General features: G+C 45.0%; 1 protein-coding gene across 1 annotated transcript in view; it reads right to left on the bottom strand.

The window, feature by feature from the left end:
- The window catches only part of Swap70 (switching B cell complex subunit SWAP70), a 62,184-nt gene extending 44,683 nt beyond the window's left edge, over positions 1–17,501 (bottom strand). The window contains exon 1 of the mRNA XM_042054155.1: positions 17,368–17,501. The gene's annotated coding sequence lies outside the window, so the exon portion shown is untranslated. The remainder of the gene's footprint in view (positions 1–17,367) is intronic.
- Positions 17,502–24,022: the final 6,521 nt, after the last annotated feature.

Genomic DNA, 24,022 nt, shown 5'->3' with positions numbered 1-24,022 from the left:
ACTCCATTACTGAGCTACCCCACACGCCGTACCTCTCCTTTCGCTTAAGTTCAAAAAAGAAAAGAAAGAAAAACAAAAAAAAAGAAAGAATTTACCTAATCATGGCCTGGGAGATGGCTCAGAGAGCTTGCTGCACAGACATAATGGATTAACCTGAGTTCAGATCCCTAGTACCCACATAAAAAAAGCAAGGAATGAGCCCATGAGCTTGTAACCTAGAGAAGGGATGGCAGGCTGCCTGTAATCCCAGCATTCAGGAGGCAGGGACAAGAGGATCCAGGGGGCAAGCTGACTGCATAGAGTAGCTGGAATTGGGTCGGGGTTCCGAGCGCAGAGCAATTAAGGAAAGATACATAAACACTCAACTTGTGTGCATGTACCATGTGTACCTAAACCACCATACACACCCATATGCACACACCCCACGCGCACACCCACGCGCGCATACACACCACACATGCACACACGCACACACACCGTGCACACACACACACACTTTGAAAGAATAAATGGGGGGGGGTCTGGGGATACGTTTTGGTTGGCAGAATTCTTTTGCCAACATGCACAAGGCCCTTGGTTTGATGCCCAGCACGGCATGCACCATGCACAGTGGTGTGCTTATAATCCTAGCATTTGGATATGGAGGCAGGTTAATCAGTTCAAAGTCATCCACAACCAAATAATGAGTTCAAGCCTAGCCTGGGACATTTGAGACTTGAGATTCACCCCTCTCATAAAAACAGGGGGGCAGGGTTAAATAAGTAAATAAGGGTGGCTTTTGAGTAGTAAGAAACAAACAGAAAACATTCCGTATGGAGGAATAGGGTGTGAAAAATAGCTGACTAAATGAAGCCAAGCTCTCCAGCTGGAGAGAAAGGCTCAGGAATTAAGAGCACTCGTTGCTCTTGCAGACCCAGGGTAGATTTGCAGCACCCACATGGTCGTTCACAACCATCCCTAACTCCATTCCAAGGGATCCGATGCCCTCCTCTGGCCACCTTTGGCACCAAGCACACACGGTGCACAGACATGAATGCAGGCAAAACGCAACACACAAAATAAAGTGAAAAGCCTAATAAATTTTTCTTAAATATTTTTAAAAATAAGATTAAATTTAAAAACATAAAGCAAAGCCCAAGCAAAGCCCATTCTCTCCTACGCCTACCCTGTTGCTGCACTTGGGTCTCAAGAGCCCCACTGAAGTCTGCCAGGGCCCTAGGCACCATCTTTAGCACCCTTCTCGTCATGGAAACAGGAAGTACTAGCACAAAGAAATTAAGCAGAACTTTCTTGACGAAGGTCAAGCTAACAGAACTGAGAGCAGAATTCAGGTTTTCACCACCCTGCCCTGAAACTGTCTAGTAAGCAAACCCGACTCTTCAGTTCTCCAAAGAATGCTGTTCCTGGGAGTTCTTCCCACAGCGCCTCTCCCTCCTTCAGGAATTCTCATTTTCCCTAATGAATCAGATCAGCTCGTTCTACTTTAAAACAAAATGTTGCTTGCTGTTTGTATGTGGAGGTGCCCTGTTTGCCTCCATGGTCCTGAAGATTTGGATGACTATGCTAGACTTCAGCATTGAACAGACTGAACCACACTCTGTAAACACAAGGGCAGCTGCATTACCTCCCACAACTGAGCAACTGAGGTAGGGGTTTTCTTTCTTTCTTTTTCTTTTCTTTTTTATTTTATGTGCATTGGTGTTTTTGTCTGCATTCACGTCTATGTGAATGTGTTGGATCCCTGGAGCTGGAGTTACGGACAGTTGTGAGCCGCCATGTGGGCGCTGGGAATTGAACCTGTGTCCTCTGGAAGAGCACTCAGCACTCTTAACCTCTGACCATTTCCCCAGCCCTCTGAGGCAGTTTTCTTCCCACCACTTAATCACGCTATAGTAACAAGCATGTGAACGAGACCTGGGCCTTAGGATGATGTGAGACTGGTTTGGTCTCAGTAGCCTCAGTATAAATGAGGAGCTGGGTTTAAGTCTAAACTTTGGAAGGAAAAACCCCAATGCTTAGTTGTAATCCCAAATTCATCTCATGAATTAATTCACAAAAAGAGTCACCATTTGGAGTGATGGTTCAGCTTTGTTACAGTTTCTTTTTTTATATATAGTAAGGCTTAGACAAAGAAGTCTTCAAAGAGGTTAACCACAGAAGTTAGCACAAAACAGATGACCAGCTTTCTAAGGGGACATTGTCTTTCATCAACAGTTCTTTTAAAGTCTAGACAATACCTTGTTTTTGGTTTCTTGGTTTCTTAACTTAAAAAAATATAAAGAAATCAAAATTTAGGGCTTAGGAAATCACCCAGTCAGTAAACAGCCTTGTCTCTCAACATGAGGACCTGAGCCCCATTTGCCAGCCCCACGCAGAAATGTTACTCCACGATGACACTTGTAAACCCAGCCTGGGGAGGTGGGTGCAGACAGGGAGAAATCCCCGGGGCTTGCTGGCCAGCCAGTCAAGCCTAATTGGTGAGTACCAGGACAACAAGAGACCCTGTCTCAAAGAAGTTAACCATATTCCCGAAGATGACATCCGAGGTTCTCCTCTGGCCTCCACAAACTAGTAAAAAGATGAGAAAGTTTCATAAACCTCCACAGCAGCCTGGGCCTTTTAGAGTAGACCTTATCATCTACTCGTTTACCTCAGAGACTGCGAGGGAAAGTAAGGACTAGAGCTATTTTTACAAATGAAGATATTAAGTCTGAGGAGTAGAAGATGTGCCCCAAATCCATCTTGCATGTCCCGGTACTGGAATTAGAACAGAAACTGATCATTCTGGTCTTTCCTTGTGCCACCTTCTCTCCTAGTAGACTGCCTTGCCCATGAAGAGAGAACTCCAAAGACACACGCTGTGTCTAGGCTTCAGGGATGGGCTAGTGCCCCCTCGGCCCCCACCAGTCAGGTCCCCAGGGCCCAGCAAGGTGACAGGCACTCAGCAGAGCTGAGTCAACCCCATGTGGTGAAGAAACCACTACAAACCCAACCAACCTCTGTGTGGAAACGCTCTTCTCCCAACACAGGCTCTGAGGAAACCACTCCCATAAGCATCAGCCCTTTCTCCACACGAGAAAGCAGAAAAACAGATCAAACAAAAGCAATCAGAAGCAAAAAAAAAAAAAAAAAAGACTGCAAGCCCCTATTTGTAAAAGGATTGCCATGAGCTGCCTGAAAACACTGAATCTATCCCACTTCAGACGCCCGCTCTCCTTCAAAGGCCATTCTTCAGCACCCACATGATTGCTAAGCAACTTTCCTCTCTGTCCCTTGGTCTAAAGAATAAATCATTGTTACACAATAAAATATCCACATCCATGCCAGAAACTCATCTCTCTGGGCCCTTGATGGCAGCCTGCTGCCGGCCCCGCAGGGCCTCTGCTCTGAGATGACCTGCGTGTGGCCTCTGTGCACGCTTTTAAACATTTTTGCCCCAGCTATCATAAAAATGAAATCAAGGATGGTCGGCGACTAAACAGGGTTTTACCAAACACACTACTGCTCAATGTCCACCCTCTTCCCTCCCAAAAATGTAGAGATTCTGAAGGCTTCTTTGAAACGCACCCCCCAATCACACACGCTTCCCTCTACAGGATGTGCGCAATGGGCAAGATCAGCACAGAGAAAGGGGGGTGGGGACCGCTATTCCAAACACTCGCACAATTACAGAACCATAATTCATAACGGGTGATCTTTTTCAAAACACGAAAATTCCTGTCTGACTTTTAAAATTTCAAGCTAATGGCAAGTTACCAGAAAATTCTCCCTAACAATAAGGCAGAATGATCAACTTCCTACGTCGCTGATGCCCTGCCTGGAAGCATTGTCTAACAGAAGTCCTGCCCCTTTCCCCACCGAGTCACGTTCCCCTTCTGTCAACAGCTTCGCCTCCTGCTTATCCCTGCTGCGTCTCGTCTGCTCCTTTTAAATTGTTTCCATTCTATTCAGCCTCAAAAAGGAAAAAAGGAAAAAGAAAACCCTCAGTCCAAGTACAACCAATTACCATCCTAGACACTTTGACCAAATAAACCTCCAAGTGCTACTTGTACCAAAGGCCTACAGAATTAGAAGCCAGAGAAGCATCCGAGCTCCACGCCTGTCTTCCCACAAGCCAGTTCAAAAGGACTAGCGTGGGGCCAAGTGTGGCTGCAACGGAAGCGCAGCCCTAAAAGAGGGAGTAAGACAGGGAAGCACAGCCCTAAGAGAGAGAGTAAGACAGGGAGCGTCTCTAACCCCAACCGCATCTCAGTGCCTTGCAGGGAAAATACATCACTGCGCTATGCATGTGATGTGCCACTGGGTCACATTCTAAATGAAAAGTCTTTGATAAATTATTTGGGGTGAATTCATCAACTTCATCAGCAACTTACTAGAAAACACTGGTAAATTTCATCTCATGCGCTTTAAACGTTCTCTTTCAGAAAAAAGATACCCAAGCAAACAAAAAGGCTAATGCCACAATTACTTACTGCCACTCTTACAGATTTTTTTTTTTTTTTTTTTTGTTTTTCGAGACAGGGTTTCTCTGTGGCTTTGGAGCCTGTCCTGGAACTAGCTCTTGTAGACCAAGCTGGTCTCGAACTCACAGAGATCCGCCTGCCTCTGCCTCCAGAGTGCTGGGATTAAAGGCGTGCGCCACCGCCTGGCCACTCTTAGAGATTTAAAAAAAAATAAAAGGAACATATAATAGCAAAATGAGTAATGGACATAGATAGAAAACTCACAAAGCAAACTGAAAACTAAACACTGTAAGCTATTTTCCAAGTTCAGGTGAAGACTGGACAACTGAAGCCCAAAGCTGGCTGCTGTGTGTGATTTTTGGTCTTGCTTATGTCTTTACATCTTTAATTTTTTATTAATTGTGCACGTGTTGGGAGTGGGGATGGGGCAAAGGGTGTGCATGTCACGGCACACACAGCAGTCCAAGGACGATGACCTGTAGGAGTTGTCTCTCTTCTTTTAGCATGTCGCTCCCGGAGACCAAACAGACTGTTGGGCTTGAGAGCAAACCCCTTCACTGTCCCACCTCACTGGCTCCCAACATTTGATTATTTCCTGGGAGGAAGGAAGGCACATGCATGCACAGTGGAAGTATGGATGTCAGAGGGGGCTAAGTTCTCTTCTTTCCATCATGCGGATTCTAGAGACGAAACTGAGGTCGTCAGGGTTGGCAGCAGGCACCTTCACCCACTGAGCCATCTCATCTGTCTATAAAGGAACTTTTAAACGTTTTCTAAGGTAGTGTAGTTTTTACAAGGAAACTACACTTAAGGAATTACAGCTATGTGTGTGGCACTCGCCTTTAATCCCAGCACTCAGGAGGCAGAGGCAGGCAGATCTCTGAGTTCATGGCCAGCCAGGGCTACCCAGTAAGACCCTGTCTCAAAAAGAAGCCCTAAACTATGTATACTACATGGAGATTGTCCTCTGAATTGCTTCTTGTTCTTTTGCTTGTTGGTTTTGGAATGGTTGTTGTTGCTCTTCTTCTTCGTGTTGGATTTCTTTGGATGGCCGGATATTGGTTGTTCTGTTTCTGAGACTCAGTCTTTGAAGCCCAGGCTGACCAAGGCTGACTGTAAACTCCTGACCCTCTACCTTCAAGTACTGTGACTTAACTACAAGAGTGTGCCAGCCACCGTGCCCATCTCCGTGATCTTATACCTTGGGGTGTACTACAAAAAGATCAATTTCTACCCTTTCTTCAAAGATAAATGAATCAGTGAACACATAAATGATAGGATACTTAGTCTTACTAATGTGGATTAAAATAAGCTTCCCTTTTGCTGAGTAACATCAGATAATGAAGCAACTACACGGCATCGATTGCTCACAGACTCCATCTTTGCCCTGCCAATGTCTGGTGCTGGAAAACGCAGAGCCACTGTTCTGCCTACCACACAACGGACAGGCGGGGACAGAGATGACAGAGACGTGATTTATGCCTTGGGGCATGTTTAGCAGCATGGCTGGAGGAAAACAAAAACATCTCAAAAACCTATGAATAAAAACCAGTAAAATAAAACAAAATACACTGGCACTATGGAACAGCTCCCAAGTGTTCAGAGGGATGGGGTTTATATCTGTGTGGTATGATACTGAAAGGTGCTCCCAGCACAATGCTAAAGAAGGGATTCACAAAAGCACAGAAGAGAAGCATACTTACTTACATAACAGCATGTATGTCTGTCTCATTTTATATAATATATATATATATACATGCACACATACGTACATGCATACATACATATGCCTGGGTATCTGCACACATGTGTGCATGCACAGATACTGGGAAAGGACTATTTAAAAAGACTATCACCAGATGTGGCAGTGTACACTGAGGGAGAGCTGAGGCAGGAGGACAAGAGTTTGACGTCAATCTGGACCCCATAATGAGCTCCAGGTTGCAGTGACACCCTGCCCCCCCCCAAAAAAAAAGCCATCCGTAGAAGAAAATTCTACGTTTCTCATCTGTGACTTGCACCACTGTCCACATTCCTTAATGACAGGGTCCTTCATCCATCTGTGCAAACCCAGAAAAACTAATAAAGTACTTCACAGAAACTAGCCAACAAACACTGCTAAGACGAGGACACTTGAAATCTTTCTAGATCCTTTTCTCTGAGTCTCCTTACGCATATGGGCACTTTTCATTTATTCTGGTATGCCTCCAGAGAGAACTTTTAACTGCAACTTCTGCTTCAGATAACTTTCAGAAGTATTAGTTATTAGCGTTGTTGGAACTACTCAAGCACAATTCATCAGGCTTGAGAGCTAGCGAGGCAGTCTCGTTCCTTGACTCAAGTACAGGACCTGCCACATGGGGTGGGAGAGACCGCAGGTACAGATGTCTAAGGAAAGAACAAAATAAGGATAAAGCATATGGTGGAGGGCTCTAGAGTAGGAGAGAGAAATTAGGGAGCTCAATGTAGTGCCCTCTTCTCCAAGAGAAAAATCTGATGCCAGCGTATAATAATGAGCAAGCCCTCAAACCTGAGGTTTACCTCTGCTGCCTTCTCTACGGACATCCTGGCTACATGTGGTGCCTACAATACGGCTTCTATCCTAACCAGCCCTCTCGCTAATATTAGGGGAGACACATCCAAGGGCTCCTCAAAATGCAGGAAACCCCAGATAGTACCAAACCCCATATATACCGTATTTTCCTCATGTACCAATAATAAAATTTAATTTACAAATTCAGCCCAGCAAAAGATTGACAATAGCCTGAATAATAATAACAATAATAATAATAAATGAACAATTAAATCAATATACTCTAAGTTATTTAAAACTTGTGAACTATTTATTTCTGGAATTTTCCATTTGATATTTTAGGCTATAACTGATCACGAGTAACAGAAGCCACAGAAAGTAAAAATCCAAGGATAAGGGGCAGGAGAGAGGGAGAAGTACCCTACGTCTTAATCCTCCCATTTAAGAGATAAAATACAGCAGTAGAGGGCTGGAGCAATGGCTCCTAGCTAAGTAAGGCACTTGATGCCAAGCTTCACAACCCGAGCTCCATCCCCAGAACCCACATGGTGGAAAGAGAGAAGGACCTCCTGAAGGTTACCCTCCAATCTCCACACACATGCTAAAACATGCACATACCCCTCCACCCGCAAAGTAATTAAATAAAAAAGATTAACAGAAAAGTCACCTAAGTAAAGGACCTCAAGATTTTAATCCAGTCCAACCTATCAAAGTCTGTATCAAACACCTGTCACTCTGCCACTGAGACCGGGTCAGCTGCCCACAGCTCTCTCAACTCCAGGGCAACAGCCACCTGGACTCACGTGCATCATCCCAAGACTGGAAAGAACTGCTGGGCTCTGCTCCTTGAGGGCAGACTGTGCCCCTCTCCCCACAGCTCAGTGAACAGGCAACACTTCCCAGTGCTGTCTCTACACTCAGAACTACTACTTTTGTTCTTGACATGGAGGTCTGGAAGTAAAAGCCTTCCATAGACAAGAACTCTGCCATGAAGTCACATACTCTCAATTTTTGAAGTCTCCTCCTAAGCCACCATTCTTCTTCCCACACAAAGTTAATATATGCATTTTTCCTCGTAAATGTTTTTCCTCTCAACTGCTGAGAACGGCAGAGTCAGGCAGTCTTGAGTGAAATAAGGACTGTGCATAGTGACAGAATAGTCTAGCCCCAGCTACCCAGGGGACAGAGGGGAAGATCCTGTGAACCATGGGTTCTAGGCCAGCCTGAGCAAAACAGTGAGAACCCCATTTCAGCTCAGTACCATAACCTGCCAGCCCTAGGATGCTGAGGAAGAGGATCATCCTGAGTTTTAGGCCAGGGTGGACTATACAGAAAGTTCTAGGCCACAGTGGACTAGTGTGTGAGATTTTGTCTCAAACAAAAAGAAAGAGTGGGATGAGAAGAAATAACGGGCACTGAGACACAGGTTACACTTCGGTTTCTGTTGTGAGATAGGAGAGCGAAAGAGAACCCAGAAGCTCTGATCTCCTGTTCACCGACAGGAGGAAGGTTCTGGACACCCCTCAGCTGGTCAGGATGAGAAATACCTGCTGGCAGGCTTAGAAAGCAGGTACCTGTAGCTTCGTTACTGTGTGCCTGTGGTAGCGAGACCCAAAGGAAGTGGGGCTCAGGAAGGTTGTAGGCTCTGAGTTTTAAGGTCACACACGTGCGTGTGTGCATGTGTCTGTGTCTGTGTGTATGTGTCTGTGTCTGTGTGTGTGTGTGTGTGTGTGTGTGTACACCATGTGTGTGCCTGGGATCCACAGAGGTCAAAAGCAGTATCAGGTCCCCCTTCTTGAGCCCCCCCACATGTATTTTTTTTAATCACAAAATTCCCAGGTCATCACACTGAACATTTTGTAGCAAAAAACAGGCACCAGAAATAAGCCACACCTCACTCTTAGCCACTTTAAGATCTGGACATATCTGGTGTTCTTTTTATTTAGAAAGCTAGCTTTACTCTTCTGTTTGGGCAATGTCAAAACTATTTATACACGCTGTCTTCTTTGAGGTAGGGTCTCGCTAGGTTTCCAAACCCGCCTTCTCACTCTCAGTCCTCCGGTCTCAGCTAAGCGCAGGACGACAGACACAACAGACACAGACCCCCACCGGGCTGCCTTCCAACACCTCCAAGTAGGCTCGCTTAGGATTTGAATCCCCTAACCTTGCGTTTTGGTTTCCCAACATAAAGAGCTTCTAGCACAGTGGTTAGCAGGAAATGCAGTCGGCAGGATTAGGAACGCAATGCTACTCGTGCCAAGAACATGAGAATTAACCTGGGCTTTGTGTCTGAGCTACACACAGAGCAAGGCCTTCCCTGCAGTTTGCTTCCCTGTGTTTTCAGCTTACTACTCTTGCATGGTCAATTACTTTAACAATCCAGGTTAAAACTTTTGAAACTAGATGCCTGCATAGGAAAAAATACGAGATATTATTCAAAAGCTATGCCAACCAACACCAAGTTAAAGAATAAAAACCAACTGATTCAAGATCTTTCAAGCCTAATGGTTGTCCTGTAATCCCACCTCTTGGGAGGCTAACACAGATGTATTTGTGAGTTTGAGGCCAACCTGGGCTACAGAAGAGACCCTACTGGGGGAGAATATGAATGAGAAAATAAGATGCAAACTACCCACACTCCCCTCTGACAGTGATTTTATTTAGATCCTCACTGGGGTTGTTTCTAAAAACAACAGACAGGAAGTGGAGCCAGTACCCTTATTTTAAGACATTCCCAGCACTAACATGTAATTCACACTGAAGCCATAATTGCAAACTAAACTTTATAATAGAGGATGCAAAAATATCACTTGAGTTTGCTATATTTAAGGGAAAAACACTCTATAACACTACATATGTAATTATATAATCACTACATAACAGTAACAGTATTAATTTAAGGTACATTGTGAACTCTGGAAGGAGAAGGGCAGAGAACTAGTGTGAGCCAAGAGAGACTTTTCGTTTCGTAAATGCCATTTTTTTGTCTTAAGAATTTTAGACCATTTGTACATATGAACTATGACACCTCCTCTTAAGTAGTTAAGTGATAACCTTTATTATTGTGTGCTGGCATTACATATAATTCTTAGCAAGGAACGACCAATGAAACGCTAAATAATGTGATGACAGTTTTTAAATAACCACAGAATAACGACTAATCAGAGGCCAGCGAGATGGTTCAGTGGGGAAAGGCATTTGCCACGAGGCCTGCCTGACAAGCTGAGCTTGATTCCTGGGACTCACATCTAGAAGGGGAGAGCCAACTCTCCCAAGTTGTCCCCTGACCTCTATGTATACACTGTGACCTGCTCACACATTCACCTAAAGAAATATACAAATAAAATGTAATAGAAGAATAAGTATTCCCTCTATTTCAAACAATACGCCCTGGTGTGGGAAGTCCTTCTGTCTATGTTTTGCTTTTATTGGTTCATGTATAAATCTGTTTCAGCCAGTGGCTTAGCAGAATAGGGCAAGGCAGGAGTTCCAAGCAGAGAGAGGAGAGAGTAGGCGGAGTCAATGAGAAGCCAGTAGCTGCCTCTGGGGACAGACACCTCCGCTGGAACCCACGACCTTGTGGTGATGCACAGATTAATGGAGATGGGTTAGTTTAGGATGTAAGAGCAAGTTAGAAATATGCTTAAGAGATTTAAATCACCCTGTCTCGAAAAACCAAAAAAAAAAAAAAAAAAGAGATTTAAATCACTGGCCAAGCAGTGATTTAAATAATATAGTTTCTGTGTGATTATTTGGGGAGCCCGGGTGGCCGGGTAACCAGCAAGCCGCCTCCAACACCCAAACCTATTTCAATTAAGACTTCTGAGAACTTATACCCTGACCTAAAAGCAATGTCTATTTCAAAGGACAGATTACTAAGATCTCCTAAAGTATGGAAATTGTCTCACATTTAAAAATAAGGCACGGGGAAGGCAGAGGCAGGCAAATCTCTGTGAGGTCGAGGCCAGCCTGGTCTACAGAGTGAGTCCCAGGACAGCCAGGGCTATCTATAGTAAGACCCTGATGGGGAGGTGGGGCTGGAGGGTTGCAGGGGAATTACAGCAACGAGCACTCTCCAGCACCATGATTAAAGTTTTAAAAAAAGAAACTGGCCGGGTGGTGGTGGCGCACGCCTTTAATCCCAGCACTCAGGAGGCAGAGGCAGGCGGATCTCTGTGAGTTCGAGACCAGCCTGGTCTACAAGAGCTAGCTCCAGGACAGGCTCTAAAGCTGCAGAGAAACCCTGTCTCAAAAAACCAAAAAAAAAAAAAAAAAAAGAAAAGAAAAGAAACTGAACTTAACCCCTTAAATATCTCTCTATATTCTAACTTGTGAAACAGAGCAACACCAACTAAATATTAGAATAAAATGAACTGCCTTTTAACAATATAATTATGAACTGGGCTAATGGAGCTGATGGTTTCTAAAGTGGGCAGAAGTAGTTCCCTTCCCTGTGGGGAGGAGGGGACTTCTGGAAACTTGCGGGAAGACCACTGGCCCGCAGTGACCTCACACACACTTGTTTTAACAAGGAAGCATCCCTGTGAAAAGCTGAGCGGCTGCTATTAACACACAAGGTTCCTAATCACATGTTCTATGCTGTAATATTTATTTACTTGTTTTTATGTGTTGATGTGTGTGTTTGGATGCATACATGTGCACTGTGTGCATGCAGAAGCCCACAGAGGTCAGAAGAGAACACTGGATCCCCGGAGCTGGAACTGAAAATGGTTGAGCCACCATGTTTGTAAATGTTAGGAACTGAACCCGGCTTCTCTACAAGAGCCAAAAGGGTTCTTTAACCATTCAGACATCTCTCCAGCCCCCATATATTTTTATTTTACTGACAAGTTTAATGAAAGTCTGTATTTGCAACACCAAAATAATGTCATTATATTATTAAATTTTTCTTTGGATTTATGTTTCACACTGAGCAGCTTCCATCCAATGATATTCCTACTGTCTGTGTTCCCCATCTTTACGCTACACTGCATATCACATACGCCAATCCACTGCAAGCATGTGAAGGTCAGTGGACAACGGGCAGGAGCCACTCCTCTCCTTCCACCGTGGGGTCCCAGCGAGAAAACGCAGGTAGGCAGGCTTGGGAGCAAGCATCTTTACCAGCTGAGCAATCTCCACAGCCCTTCTGCTTTAAACAGTCTTGTTATATACCTCTGGCTATCATGGAGCTCACTGTACAGCCAAGACTATCTCGAACCTGCAGTGATCCTCCTTCCTCAGATTCTTAAGTGTGGGATTACAAGCGTGAGCCACCATTCTTAGAAAGACTTCTTGTCTTTTAAGGATAAGGCAATTATCTAAGCAATATAGTTTATGTGGTCAGGGGGTAGAGAGAATTGAGTAAATAGACATTTTTTAAAGATTTATTATTTATTTACTTTCTGTATATGAGTGTTCTATTTGCATGAACACCTTTATCCCAGGAGAGGACATCAAATCCCACTAGAGATGGTTGTGAGCCACCATGTGGCTGCTGGGAATTGAACTCTGGAAGAGCCATCAATGCTCCTAACTGCTGAGCCATCTCAGCCCCCTCTTTTTTCTTTTTTCCATTGTTTTGTTTTGTTTTTCGAGATGGGGTTTCTCTATGTAACAGCCCTGGCTGTCCTGAAACTCCTTTGTAGACCAGGCTAGCCTAAAGTTCAGAGACCCTCCTATCTCTGCCTCCAGAGTGCTGGGAATGAAGGCATGTGCCACCACAGCTAGCTCTAATAGTCATTTTCTAATGGTTTCACACCCTCTTAATTTGCATGCCAATATTTAAACTCTCTGAAAGCAAAGACTCCTATCTATTTCTTCTTCTCCCTGTCTCGCAACCATATCACCTGCATGCTGCACAATGCCCAACACAAGAAGCAGCCATTCTATATTCATGAGTGCATCCATCTGTGCCAAAAGTGACGAAGGTAAGCCAGCAAGAGGGCTCGGAAATGTAAGCCTGAAGACATGAGTTCAATCCCCAGAACCCACTGCAGAGGGAGATATAAGACTCACAATGGTTCTCTGAACACCAAAGACACACCACTGCACTCGTGCTTCTGATTTCACACACACACACACACACACACACACACACACACAAAATAATAATAATAAGCAAACTTTTTTTTAAGTTATAAAAGTGGGGCTTGCGGGCTGGAGAGATGGCTCAGAGGTTAAGAGCATTGCCTGCTCTTCCAAAGGTCCTGAGTTCAATTCCTAGCAACCACATGGTGGCTCACAACCATCTGTAATGAGGTCTGGTGCCCTCTTCTGGCCTGCAGGCATACACGCAGACAGAATATTGTATACATAATAAATAAAATAAATAAATAATTTTTTTTTTAAAAAAAAAAAAGTGGGGCTGGAGAGACAGCGCAGCAGCTAAAAGCACTGGCTGTTCTTCCAGAGGACCCAGGTTTGATTCCCAGTATCCACATAATGGCTCACCATCCTTTATAATTCAAGTCCCAGGGGGGGTCCTATGCCCTCTTCTGGTCACTGAGGGCACTACATACATGTGGTACACAACTATACATGCAGGCAAAACACCCATACACATAAAACATAAAAATAAACCTGTCTCAAAAACTAAAAAGTAGGGCTAGCCAGATGGCTCAGTTATGACCATGTATTGATCTTGTGGAGGACCAGAGTCCAGATCCTAGCACCCACTCACAACTACCGGGAACTCCAGCCCCAGGGACTTGATGTCTCTGCCTCCTTAGGTCCATGCACTCATACCACACAAGGACATAGACACATAATTTAAAAGTAATAAAAATAAATCTTTTAACACGAAATTTTTAATTATAAAAAAAGAAAAAAAACAAAAGTAGACCAGCAAAATGGCTCAGTGGGTAAAGGTGCGTGGCCACCAGGTCTGACCCGAGTTATCTCCAGAGCCCACATGGTGGAAGGAGAGAACCACTCTTCTGCACTGTCCGCTCATCTCCACACACACACACACACACACACACATGCACACTCGTGTGCACGTGCACACACAGATATACACTATAAATAAACCTAAAATAAATTAATTAATAAACAAATAAGACAAACCAGGCATGGTTTCCACGCCATCTCAGCACCTGAGAGGGAAAAGCGGGAAGACTGCTCTAAGTCTGAAGTCTGCCTGGTCTGCACGGCAAGTTCCAGCCCATTCAGGACTACATAGAATGATTACCAAAAAAAAAAAAAGTTAAATTAAAATAAATAAATAAATAGATATAAGAATAGAGATGGCAGTATAGCTCAGTGATACAGAGCAGCAGGCCGTGGGTTCAATCTCCAGCACTACACAATGGAAAAATAAGTATGTAAGCAGAGGCTGTGTGGGGACCTGGATGCCATCCATAGCACCTCTGTGAAAATATGCAGCACGGAGGTGGGCACTTGTAATCCCGGCACTGAGGAGGTGGAGACAGGAGGAGCCAACCAGCCTAGTCTGACTGGTGAGCTCAGGCCAATGCGACACCTTCTGCAGGAGGTGCATGGCATTCCTGAGGGTGGCACCAGAGGTTACCCTCTGCCCTCTACAAGCACCATGTACCCATGTGCACCCACACATACAAGAACACATGCATACACAGATACACATACCGTTTTTAAGTAAAAATGGGGCTAGAGGGAAAACTCAGGGTAGAGTGTTAGCCTAGCAAGGGGGGTTCGATCCCCAATTTTAAAAAAAAAAATCCAAAAGCCCTAAAACTACTAACCTTTCATTAAATTAGCATGGTACTTTACAAACACTAAAGAAGACAAAAAAAAAATTTACATAAGTAAATCAATACATTAACTCCAAAACACTACTGTTCACCAATGAAAGAGACTCAAACACCAAGAAAAAGTTTAAATTTAAATATTTCAGTTCCAAAACACTGGCAAGATGTGCACACTGAATTAATCCAAAGTCTCTTATGCAGACACAGGAGAGCCCAAATACAGCTTCACAGATGTGCTAGTAACATGGGACTGAAACTATGAACTGAGATTTTACACTTCCTGCCTAGGTGGCTGTCAATAACCCCATAAGGGGACAGCAAAGCCTCAGTGGATAAAAGGTGCTTGTTGCCAAGCCTGATGACTTGAGCCTAGCCCTGGGAATCCACCCGATGGAAGGACAGAACTGACTCCTGGAAGCTGTCCTGTGATCTCCAGATCCGCAGAGGTAAGCACCCACACACATACACACACAAGGACATTAAACAAATGGAAGTTCTCTAGGGCAAGCAGAACTTTCATTGAATTTAAAAAAAAAAATCCCCTAGGTTCTTTTCCTCAAATTTTTAATGGAGTACAAAGAAAGTAACAGAATTTCATTTCATCTATATCTTCAGTTGGGAAAAGGGGGGGATTAAGGAGCACTGGCTTTACAATGTGAAAATCTTGCTGGGCACGTTAGTGCACATCTTTAATCCCAGCACTAGGAGGCAGAGGCTGGTGGGAAAAAAAGTGAAAATTCTGGATCTAACCTAGCTACTGTTTACACTGTAACTTAGGACAAATCGCACCTCAGAATCTTCAACTACCATACTGACAAACTGAGGGGTAACCTGGGACTATATGGAAAAAAGATGAACTATTTTCTTAGGTTCTTTAAAAGTTATAACTGAAAGTTTAAAAATAGTAATATTGATGTTTTCCAATGTATACAGAGCAATAAATATGAGTTACACACAAAGCAGAAAGGGTAATGGATTTTACATGGCATAAGCTTTCTACATTCCCCTTGAAGTGACAAAATAGTAATTCTGAGTACATAAAACAAAAGAGAAAGAGAGAGAGAGAGAGAGAGAGAGAGAGAGAGAGAGAAAGCCAAATCATAAAATGGCAGCACTAAATCTAACATATCAATCATTACATTAAATGTAAATGGTCTAAATATTCTGATTGAGACAGATGTCATAGGACAGTCAAGGCTCCACAGAGAAACCCTGTCTCCCCCCACCCCCAAAAAAGACAGGTATCAGAATGGTTTAAAGAAGACCCAGCTGCACACTACACAAAAGTTATAATAGCAAGTAAAAACAAAGTCATACAGCTCTATTCAGAATCACAAGTAAACTAGAGATAACATAAATCTTCAAGGGAGAGTGGGTAGCTATGGCACACCTAATATACGATGTAATAACCTAAAGGTAACAATATACACAAGATAGGCTAATTCCTAAGGCATTTATCTGAGTAAAGGAAGCCAGTTTCAGAAGATCCCATTCATATCAGACTGTAGACAAAGAAAAACTAGCAGATCAATGGTTACCACCTGTTGGAGATAAGGTAGTATGACAAAACTTTGTGGGACGGAACTGAGGAAATCCTGGTTAGTGACAGTGACTTCCTACATGTGCTAAAACTCACTGAACTGTACACCAGAAACGCGTATTGACTTTTTAAAATATTATCTTTAAATTATGTGTATGCGTGTGAAAACGTGTGTACTGCTGCCCACAGAGGCAAGAGGCATCAGAGGCCCCTGGAGCTGAAGTTACGGGCAGTTGTGAGCCACCCCACGTGGGTGCTGGGAACGGAATCCCGGTCCTCTGGAAAAGCAGTGGCTCTTAACCACTGAGTCATCCATCTCTCCGAGCCCCCATCTATTAATTTGTAAAGTAAAAGTATGTGGCTAATTTCCACCGGCCCTTCCAGACTATGATTTAATGAATAAGATCAAAAGGAAAACAAGTGAGAACGCCAAATCCTACTGGCATAAAAGCCACTACTGAAAAGAACTTCCTCATTTACTGCACAAAAAATACAAAGCAAACCCAATCTTCGGAAACTTCTTCCCAGAAGAAGCTTAAAAAACAACAGTCATTCAGATCCAAAATGTGTATATTTGAAAAATGCCTGTGAATGGCTCTTCTTGTCTGTTTCTATATCTCAGACTCTTCAAGAGGCTGCCAATTTCTCCTGGCTGAGGGCCACTTTGGGGTTTACTCAACTTACAAGTGTCCCTTTATGCGTACCTCTGGGGTCCTTGGGCAGCCCTGACGAGGACTCTGTAAAAGCAATGGCCTTTGTAGAGAGCCAGCAAGATCCGAGCTGCTCCGCACGCGCTCTCACTAGCCCCAAGCTCTACGGCCGCCGGGCTGGCAGGCTCTGCTCCGCGTCCCCGAGGCGAGGCGGAGGCTCCCGGGCTCCCCGCCACCCCTCAGAGGGGGACGCCCTGCAGGTCCGGCGGCGCCCCTTTGAGCACACTGCAGCCGTCGCGGGAGCCGGAGGAGCGCGTCCGCCCCCGCGCACCGCCCCGAGGCCAGAAGGAGGCGCGTGGACGGCCGCCCCGCAGCTTCCCAGCCACCCCTCCCTGCGGACCCCGCCGCGGGTCCCGTTCCCCCCGGGAAGCGCAGGCAACCGGGACCCCACCTTGAGCTGCGACTTGGAGACCTTGCCGCTGCGGTCCAGGTCGAGCGCGGTGAAGGCGTGCCAGATGGCTTTGAGCAGCTCGTCCTTCAGGCCCCCCATGGCTGCGGCCGCGCTGCCCCGACGGACCTGACCCGCCCAGTCGGCCCCTCGGCGCCTCTGCCACCAGCAGGAGCTCCACAGACGACGCTGCCCGCCGTGCGGTCACCTGACCGCGGCAGGCCCCGCCCCCTCTGTCTCCGCCCCCTGTCGGTCCCGCCCCTCCGTCCCGCCAGCAGTCCTCCCAGACGCCGGCCTCTGTCCAGTGTGGGTTTGTAAACACCACGCGAAGTCCCTCTGGTGGGTTTTTCCACACCAACTCAGGCCATTTTCAGAGCTCGCCTATGCCTGCAAAGAAATTTTCCCCATCCCTGGGAACGCGCGAGACTGGAGTGATCAGTCTCTGCGGCCTCTGTGGGAGTCCCATAGTTACTACAGGAGCTTTGGTTCAGTCCCGAGATAGAGTCCTGAGAGGTCAGACAAGACGGCGGGGGTGCGGGGGGGTGGGGAATGCCCAGAACGAGCCTGGACCAGGAAGAATGAGGAAGGGGATAGAAACAAAAAAGGAGCCTCTGGGGAAAATTGCTTCGTGCATTGGTGCCTCTGTAGTGGCCTCTGGGAAGGCAACAAGTTACAAAGAGAGTTAGAAAGTTCATGATGGGCTGATAAGATAGCTCGGTGAGTAAAGGCTTTTCCTGCCAAACCTGATGACTTTGAGTTCCATCTCATGAACCCACCTGGTGGCATGAGAACTAAGTACCGCAAGTTATTTCCTGACTTCCACCGTATGCCCACTCGCATAATACTAAACAAATGTGTAAAACGAAGTTGATACACCCAAACTTTTCTTTCTAACCCCGGCAGCTGGAGATCATCAGTTCACATCTTAGGAGGGGCTTTGTCAAGGTGATGCTGCTGTCGCTGGTGGGCTGTGCTTGCATGGATGGAAATCTCGGTCAACCCCAGCAAATCACTCCACCTATTTTACTAATGAGAATGGTGAACCCACTAAAATAAAAATCTATTCAGACCTAGAGAAGTGTCCCCACGACTGTAATTGCACAACTTACATCTCTTACCACTGGTCATTTGAACTCTGCCTGGTTTTCAATTCTCCACGAATAAAATGAGCATGGCATAGCAGATGTTCCAGAAGGCTCTTCCACTGCCTGGGGTAGTGACTGTGACTAGATGACTGGAATCATCACACTCACAGTCCACTTCTGTTAATTCTGAACCCAGTTAAGACGCTCTGGAAAGGATAACTATCAAAAGTCAAAAGCAGGGTTTCTCAGGTTAAAAGTGTAGTTTATTTTTCCTCTTTAAAGTTCCTTTAGGCATATGTGGGTGTTCCTGAGGTGTTGAGAACTTGCAGCACTCACGGAATCTTGGCTTTGATCCCTAACACCTCATGGTGACAAGCCAAGCATGGTGGTTCATGCCTATAACCCCAACACTTGGAATTCAGAAGTTCAAGATCATTCTTGCTACATCTGGAGCTGGGAGCCAACCAGGACTAAATGAAACTCTGCCTATAAACAAGTTAATAAACTTCCTAATGTCCACATATGTCTTATTTTAAAGGGGGCCAGGAGACGAGCAGATCTGGAAAGAGCAGAAAAAAGAATAAGCTGAATCAATGAGTTTAAAGTCAAAGGGAATTTCACAGGGCTGAAGGTAGGGACAAAAACAAAGGGACCATGATGTCACCTCTTCCTCACTTTGTCAGCCTTAGCAGTGCCAGCCCATTTCATTCCCACGGTCAGGACTTTTCTTGACCTCCCATAATCTGATTTCTATTGTTTATCTTCTCCAATTCCAGCCCAAATCATCAGTCAGTAAATAACACAAGGTACAACCTCTAATTTATCTACTGCCGACTCAGCTTGCCCTAAGTAGTGGCTAAAAAGAAATCCTAAACCAGGCGTGGCAGTGTGCACCTGTACTCAGGGAGGGGAGGTGACTGGCGGGGGGAGAAAAGGGAGGAGGAGGAGGAAGAAGAAGGAGGAAGAGAAGAAAAAGAAATCCTAATTCTGAAGGTTCAATATAGGGGAATTTAGTTCCCTAAATTTCCTCCCCCTCCGCCTCCCCCTCTTTTGAGACAGCATTTCACTCTGTAGCTTTAGCTAGGAGGGAACCTATGCACACGAGGACCTGACTGGCCTCTAACTCGTAGCCCTTTTGCCTACCTCTGCCTCTAACGTGGTAAGATTAAAAGCATACAGCACCGCACCTGGCCTCCTCCTGAAAAAAATAATTTTTTCTTTATATTTACATGTGAGTCTGCTTTATGTGTGCAGGTCTGAGGAGGCCAAAGAGGGTATCATATCTTCTGAAGCTGTAAGCTGCCCAATGTGGTATTGGAAACCAAACTCAGATCGTCTGCCACCACACTCTTAACCACTGAGCCATCCGGCCAGGCCCCATATGGAACACATTGTGAATTCTAGCAGTCAGGAGACTGAGGCAAGAAAATCACCAAATTCAGGGGTAACTTGAGCTACATAGTGAGTTCAAGGCCTGTCTGAGCTATATAGAGAGAGACCCTGTCTCAAAACATCGTGGGGGGGGGTAAGGAAAAGAAAGGGTGAAGTTGGTATTAGTGTCCTCCCCAAAGTTCGTATGTTGAAGTCTAACCCCAGTACTTTGGACGAGCATCATATTTGGAGACCGGTCTTTTAGAACCCATTCTGGTCCAGTATGGTTGGTGTTCTCAGAAAAAGGAGAAACTTGACCCTAAACATGTACAGAGAAGAACTCCATGCAATAGAAAAGCAGAGATTACAATAATGTAGATCTACAAGCTAAGGGACACTAAGGATTATGAGCAAACAGCCAGCAGCTGAGAGACATGGAATATATTCTTCCTCATAGTCCTTAGAACCAAGCCTGCCAACAACTTGGTCTTAGACAGTCCCCACCTCTCTAACTCCCCCAACCACCCAGCCCCAGCTCAATCCACCACCACCCCACAATGAATATCTCTGTTTAAGGCATCCAGTTCTGTAGTTTAAGGTGCTCTGTCTGGGCTATTTTGTTACAACACCTCTAGCAAACTAATACAGCTCTATTAAAGGTGACACCTGTTACATAATGACAGAAAGCTTGGCAACACTGTTTGACCTGAAGCTACAAAAATTAGAAAGAGAGGCTGGTCAGGCAGCTCGGTGGGTAAAAGCATTAGCCACCAAGATGAACAACCAGAGTCTGAATCCTGGGACCCACATGCTGGAAGGAAAGGATCAACTCCAGAAACCGTCCTCTGTTGATCCGCATACTCAGCATGGCATATGCATGCCCACACACATACATACATGTGCACACACATGCATACAAATAAATAGTGGGGCTTGGGTTTGGTGTTTTTGGTTTTTTTATGTGTTTGTTTGCTTGTTTTTTGAGACAGGGTTTCTCTGTCCAGCTACAAAAAATCTTAAGGCAGGTATATGGTCCATCCTGTAACACCAGCAACTCAGGATGTAGAGAAGGAAGGAGAATCAGAAGTTTAAAGCCATCCTCAACAACATAGCGAGCGCAAAATCATTCTGGGCTACCTGAGATCATCTACCAAACAGAGAAAAAAAGGCCAGATGGAGGGTGGTCCACTCCTTTAATCCCAGCACTCATAGGGAGATATTCTATGTTTGGCTTTGTCCATTTATGCAGGGTACTTGTTTGTACTCAAAACCCCTTAAATATTTTTCCCCTTAAATATTTTTGAATTAACTTATCCTTCCTATTTCTTAAACTTTTAAAAATCGCCTTTAGCCGGGTGGTGGTGGCACATACCTTTAAATCCCAGCACTTGGGAGACAAAGGCAGGTGGATCTTTGTGAGTTTGAGGACAGCCTGGTCTACAGAGCGAGTTTCCAGGACAGGCTCCAAAGCTACACAGAGAAACCCTGTCTCAAAAAACCAAAAATAAATAAATAAATATAAAAATATAAAATAAAAGTTAAATTACACAAAGAATTGTTCAGCCAAGCATATTGGCATGTACTCGTCATCCCTCTATAAACAGTGATTCCCTATCTTCAAAAATAAAAGTGAAGGAAGTTTTCAAGCAGAACTGAGAAACTATGTAGAGACGCTAATAACAAGCTGGAGAGATGGCCCAGTGGACAAAATCGAGAGGAGTAAATAAGGTGGGGAGTAATCAAGAAAGACACCTGTTATCAACCTCTAGCCTACACACACAGACACACAGACATCCATACACAGACATACATACATGTACACATACACACACAGACATGCAGGCACTCATACTCACCACATACACATGAAGAAGAAGAAGAAGAAGAAGAAGCCAAGAATTGCCAGGTTCGGAAATGAAGCTGTCTCTAATCCTCTGTCTTTGCCAACAAAAGACAAAAGACTCTCCAAGCAGGAAACAGTCAGTGAAGCTGGATCCAGCACATTTCAAGAAAAGTACAGCCTCCGGGTAAAAATAGTCCTGGCTTTTCTCGGCACAGGCAATAGTGCTAAGACTTAGAGAGTACTCCTCTAGTTAGCGATCCTGAGAGCCTTGTCTCAGAGCTGAGCTCCAATCCAGAAAGAGAAGGGATAGTTTCCTCTCTTTCGGGTGTGTCTTTTTGTCTCATAGACTGGCCCTCAACACCATTGCTTGAAAACTCATCATGGGCCAGAAGGTGGTAGTGCATGTCTTTAATCTTAAGCAGCACTTGGGAGGCAGAGGCAGGCAGATCTCTGTGAGTTCAAGGAGAAACGGTGAGTTCAAGTTTTGAGACAGAGAAACCCTGTCTCAAAAAAATCAAAGAGAGAGAGAGAGAGAGAGAGAGAGAGAGAGAGAGAGAGAGAGAGAGAGAAAGAGAGAGGGAGGAAGAAGAAGAAGAAAAGAACTCATCATGGTATTTTTGGTTTGTGTTTGCTCTAAAGTTTATCTCATTTTGTGTGTACAGATGTTTTATATGCATGTGGATGTCAGAACAGGTGTTGAATGCCCTGGAACTGGAGTTATAGGTAGCTGTGAACCACCATGTGGGTGCTAGGAACTGAACCTGGGTTCTCTAACTCCCAAAGCAGCAAATCCTTTAACTACTGAGCTACCTCTCCAGTCCCCTTTCATTGTGCTTTTAAGGTAGTTTTATTGATAGACGCCCTATCAATTTAGGCTGAAAATGACAGAGATGGTTCAAAGTATAAAGGCGCCCCAGGGCACCCAATATATATGGGGGGTGAGGGAGGCTGAGAAAACAACAGATTTTCCAACACAGACTATCTCCTTGGAAAAGGAAAAATATCTGAATGTCGGCAAGACAAAGAACAGAGCTGAGAATCCCCAGCAGCAAGACTGGACATTAATCGGAGAACTAGAAATGAGTCCGGGTGGTTTCAGAATGTCTACAGATGAATGACTACTGTATGTCTTGTGTCCTTCTCTCCTTCCTGTTTTGAATGGAATCGTTTAATGTTGTTTTATTCTCGTATCATTACATGTCAGCCAGTGTTCAAAAAAGAATCAACATATAGACTTTACTGCTTATCCTTAGAATGATGTATTTTTAAATATTTTTATTTATGTTATGTGGGAAGGCAGTATGTATGTACAATGTATATATGCATGTATGTACAAGTAAAGCCACGGAAGCCAGAAGTGTGGGTTCCCTGGAGCTGGAGTTACAGGCAGTTGTGATCCTCCCAGCGTGAGTGCTGGGAACCAGACTCTAATCCTCTGTAAGAGCAGCACAGGCTCTTTACAGTTAAACCACCTCTCCAGCCACAACAATTAAACCACCTCTCCAGCCTCTAGGAAGATCTATTTAATAATGGGGCTAGTAAGATGTCAAAACAGGTAAAGGCACTTGCTGCCAAGCCTGACAACTGGAGCTTGAATCCAGGACCCTCTGGATGACAAAGAGAACCAACCCCTGTAGGTTGTCCTCTGACCTCCACACAGTGCTGTGGCCTGCCGGTGCCCACAGTCACATGCGCGCATGCCCACACTAAGTAACTGTGATGCGAGATCTATTTACTATGCTGGCCTTTGGCTAGCAACTGGGAACTTTGTAGACTGTATCAGTTACCTTCCTCCTTGCTTCTTCCACTCCTGGCCTCTCTTTGCTTTCTCGCCCACCAAGACAAGAAAATGAGTAGGCCCATCCATGCTCCCTCCAGCTGATGCACCTTCTCCTTCCTGCCATCGTGGACAATAAACCACAAAATAAGTCCTTCCTGCATTAAGTGGCTCTTGTCGGTTATTTGGTTACGGCAACCAACACATCCATAAGTCCCAGCATTCACTCTGGGCTGTTCCACTCAGAACCATGTTGCCGTTGCTGTAAGAAGCTAAGTCACATGGAAAGGCTACATGGGGATGGGGAGATACAGTCCAGGACCCAGGTATTCCAGCCACACCAGCCCAGACATTACACGTGTGAGGAGAGAAGCTGAGGAAGCTCTGGACGCAACTACAGGCAAGCTGTCATCTCCAACCCTCTGAGCCACCCCAGCCGAATCCTCCGACGCTGTGCAAGGAGCAGCCTCTGCCCTCCACCCTGGCCGGTCTTCTGAGCCGCAGGATCATGACTGGGTTTTGCCGCACAGTTTGGGGTTGGGTGATTAAATTACATTAGATAACTCAGCAGTGGTGACAAGA

The sequence above is a fragment of the Arvicola amphibius genome, chromosome 1, assembly GCF_903992535.2.
Source record: "Arvicola amphibius chromosome 1, mArvAmp1.2, whole genome shotgun sequence".
Classification (NCBI taxonomy): Eukaryota; Metazoa; Chordata; class Mammalia; order Rodentia; family Cricetidae; genus Arvicola; species Arvicola amphibius.
This window is presented reverse-complemented; position numbering and strand designations above follow the sequence as displayed.